Source organism: Leuciscus leuciscus (genome assembly GCF_965113295.1).
Source record: "Leuciscus leuciscus genome assembly, chromosome: 5".
Lineage (NCBI taxonomy): Eukaryota > Metazoa > Chordata > Actinopteri > Cypriniformes > Leuciscidae > Leuciscus > Leuciscus leuciscus.
This window is the reverse complement of record NC_138729.1, coordinates 510,470-514,729: the sequence shown is the minus strand read 5'-3', so window position 1 is coordinate 514,729 and position 4,260 is coordinate 510,470.

The following is a 4,260-nucleotide window of genomic DNA, read 5'->3' as shown; positions in this document are numbered from 1 at the left end:
GGTTAGTTGAAAACGTCGGTCGGGTGCGGGTTGTTTATACATTGACCCGCGCATCACTGGTGCCTATGCCCCTACCATGACTAACTCTGACGAGATCAAAACCAAATTTTATAATGACCTGGAAGTCATTATTGCTGCCACAGCCAGCTCGGATAAACTCCTGATACTGGGTGATTTCATGACACGATCCACACACAAAGGAACGGGAAAAGGAAAGATCCAAGAGCAGTAAAGGTTTATTTGGGTAAATCCAAAATCGTAGTCTTCCAGGCAGAGGTCAAAATCCAAAATCAATCCAAGAAACAAGAACACAAACAGGAAATACAGGGAACGGAAGAGGCGTGACATAAGACAAGGAATCCGTGACAAACACTAGACTGGCAGGGTATATATAACAAGAACTAACAATGAATAACAGGGAACAGCTGGGTACAATGATGACGGGGAACAGCTGAGTGCAATGAACAGTGATTGGTACAGACAGGGATTGTGGGGAATGCAGTTCATGAACAGGATGACACCGTGGAGACGAGGACCTCTAGTGGACACCAGTGATACACAAACAGACACTGTGACATTTCAACGCCAAAGTTGGAAGTGACCATCAATCATGGAGTGGAGTCATAGGTGCACATGGTATTGGGAAAATGTAACAGCAACGGTCTTCTACTGCTGCAAACATGCTCTGAATTTGACCTGCTCATCACCAACACGATATTCCAACTACCAAAGCGCAAGAAAACTTTGTGGATGCATCCTCGTTCACACCACTGGCACTTGATTGACTACGTCATCGTGAGGAGGAGCGACCGGCACGATGTCAGGGTGACCAAGGCAATGTGTGGTGCTGAATGTTGGACTGACCATCATCTCATTATCTCCAAACTTAACATCCGGATTAAGCCTAGCAGACGCCCACAAGGACAAAGACGTGTCAAGCGTCTTAACATCACTCGCCTACAACAGGAACACACCAGACTGGCCTTTGTTGAGGCTTTAGACCATCACCTGGAGTCTCTAAGCTTCGAGCATACAGACGCTGAGGCAGACTGGACTGCTCTCAAGACCGTGCTGCATTCTACAGCCCTTGAATCACTTGGTGTTCCATTACGTACACATCAAGACTGGTTTGATGAGAACGATGCAGAAATTCGAGCACTCCTTGACGAAAAACATCGCCTGCATAAAGCATATCTGAATGACAGCAGCTCAAGTTTAAAGAAAATTGCCTTCCTCAACATTCGCAGGACTGTTCAGCAGAGACTCAGAGTCATGCAAGACGCCTGGCTGTGCGCAAAAGCTGAGGAGATTCAATCCTACGCTGACAGTAACAACACCAAGTGCCTCTATTATGCACTCAAGCAGGTCTATGGTCCGCAACACTCAGGAACTTCACCTCTCCTGAACTTAGATGGAACAACACTCCTTACGGAGAAGGACAAAATACTTGAAAGGTGGGTCGAACACTACAGCGCGGTCCTCAATCGGCCATCATGCATAAATGAGGAGGCAATTGCGAGATTGCCTCAAGTTGAAATAAACCAGTCCTTGGCTGTTCTACCATCCACTGAGGAAACCAACAAAGCCATAACACTTCTCTCATCAGGCAAAGCTCCAGGGTCCGATGCCATTCCAGCAGAAATTTACAAGGCTGGAGGGCCTCGCTTAGTCGAGAAACTGACCGACCTCTTCCAGGCTATGTGGAAATTAGAAGCCGTTCCCAAGGAGTTCAAGGATACTACTATAATCAATCTATATAAAAGGAAAGGCAATCGGCAGGACTGCGACAACCATAGAGGCATCTCCATACTATCAGTCGCTGGCAAAATCTTGGCAAGAATCCTTCTGAACCGCCTAATTGTCCATCTAGACCAGTGTCTGCTACCTGAGAGTCAGTGTGGTTTCAGAAAAGATCGCGGAACCACTGACATGGTATTTACTGCTCGGCAGTTACAGGAGAAATGCCAAGAACAAAATGTTGACTTATATATGGCTTTCGTTGATCTAACAAAAGCATTCGATACAGTCAGCCGGGAGGGCCTATGGAAAATCATGGCCAAGTATGGGTGTCCAGACAAGTTCATTGGCATTGTGCGCAATCTCCATGATGGCATGATGGCCAGCGTCAGAGACCAGCAAGAACTCTCTGATCCATTCCCAATCACAAACGGGGTGAAGCAAGGCTGCGTTTTAGCGCCAACGCTCTTCAGCATGGTGTTTTCTGCCATGCTGCAAGACTCATTCCAGAATTACAACACCGGGATTAACTTCATCTACCATTTTAACGGTGGGCTATTCAATCTGCGGAGGATGCAAGCCAAAACTAGAGTGGAGGAAGTCACTGTTCGAGAACTTTTGTTTGCTGATGACTGTGCTCTGGCTGCTGGCTCAAATAAAGATCTACAGGACAGTATGGACCACCTCTCCTCAGCTTGCAACAACTTCGGCCTAATAATCAGCACAAAGAAGACTAAAGTCCTATACCAACCTGCTCCTGGGAAACCCTACACTGAGCCAACCATCTTTGTGAATGGGCAAAAGCTTTCAGCCGTTGACAAGTTTATTTACCTTGGGTAGTACACTGTCTCGTGCTGTGCACATAGATGAAGTTAACATCAGGATTGTCAAGGCCAGCGCAGCCTTTGGACGTCTACGTGACTCGGTATGGGAAAGGACTGGCATCAAGCAGGAGACAAAACTGAAGGTCTACCGGGCTGTTGTCTTACCAACTCTTCTGTATGGGTGCGAAGCCTGGACAGTCTACCAGCGCCATGCCAAAAAAATTAATCATATCCACTTGAGCTGTCTGAGGAAACTGCTGAGGATCAAGTGGCAAGGCAGAATCCCTGACACGGAAGTCCTCAGCAAGGCAAATATCCCCAGCATCTACACCATGCTTGCGAAGGAACAGCTTAGATGGACTGGCCACGTGACCAGAATGCCCTACGTGAGACTTCCAAAACAAGTCTTCTTTGGCGAGCTGAACAATGGCAAGCGAGCACAAGGTGGCCCCAAAAAGCGCTACAAGGACACACTTAAAGCTTCCTTGAAGAGCTTTGGACTCGACCTGAAAAGCTGGGAATCCCTAGCACAGGACCGACCTGCCTGGAGAAGAAAAGTTCAGGACGGTGCAGTCCTCTGTGAGAGCAGGAGAAGCTCCTGTGCTATCTTGAAGAGGCAGCAGCGCAAATCTACCAAGGAAGGACATATGGCTGCACCTCAGAGCTCTACATCCTCCCTGACCTGTCCAGTGTGCCACAGGGAATTCCGGGCTCAGATTGGCCTCTTCAGCCATCTGCGCACTCATCAAAACCCAACAAAATGACAAACGTGCCATGGGCATCATCAACTTTGATGGACGAACAAGAAGTAGAAGTGTGACATGAACTCAGGTGGTGATTTGCATAAGAATCACTTCAACGTTTAGGAAAGTTTTATGTTTGTATAAGAATAGAACTGTTATATATAAACTTAGTCCTGTGATAAACTTTACAGGATTTGTCACAAATGAAAATGAAATCTGGTGATGCAGGATCTAAAATGGAAACTATTGATATGTGAAATATGCAACTGTGTCTTATAATAAATAGTTTTGTAATATTAGTGTGTGGTTGTGTGTGTAGTGTAGATGTTGTGTTTCTAAGGTTGAGTATAGAGATATAATGATTGACAGGTGCAGGGCTTACACTGATGATAAACTGCACTGTTTACACACGTCTAGATATGCTGGACATTCATATCAAATTAGCATTATTATCCTATATGTTTTTACATTATGAATATCTATATGGCTTTAGTTGTATGGAGGACATAATATATGATTAAAATACATTAATATTATACAATTTATGTGGGTTTTTTTGCAGCATATGTGTCCCTTACGTATTCTGTTAGTGTCACGGAACACTAAACGAGAGACGAGGATTCAAGTGCAGAGGAGATTTAATAAACAAACAAACAAAGTACAAAAACTCAGAACTCAGATATCCAACAGACAGGAACATCAAGGACAGGTAACTCGGACAACGAACCAGCACAAGACTACAAACACAAGGAGGCTAAATAGGGGAACAAACAAAGGAGGGTAACGAGACAGACAGGTGGGACAAATTAACCAATAATCAGATAACAAGATGGGAGGGGCTAGACAATAGACACGAGCACATGGCCCAAAATAACAAAACACTCATGTGCAGCACAAGACAGGACAGGCATGTGACATTACCCCCTCCCTACGGAGCGGCTACCAGACGCTCCATA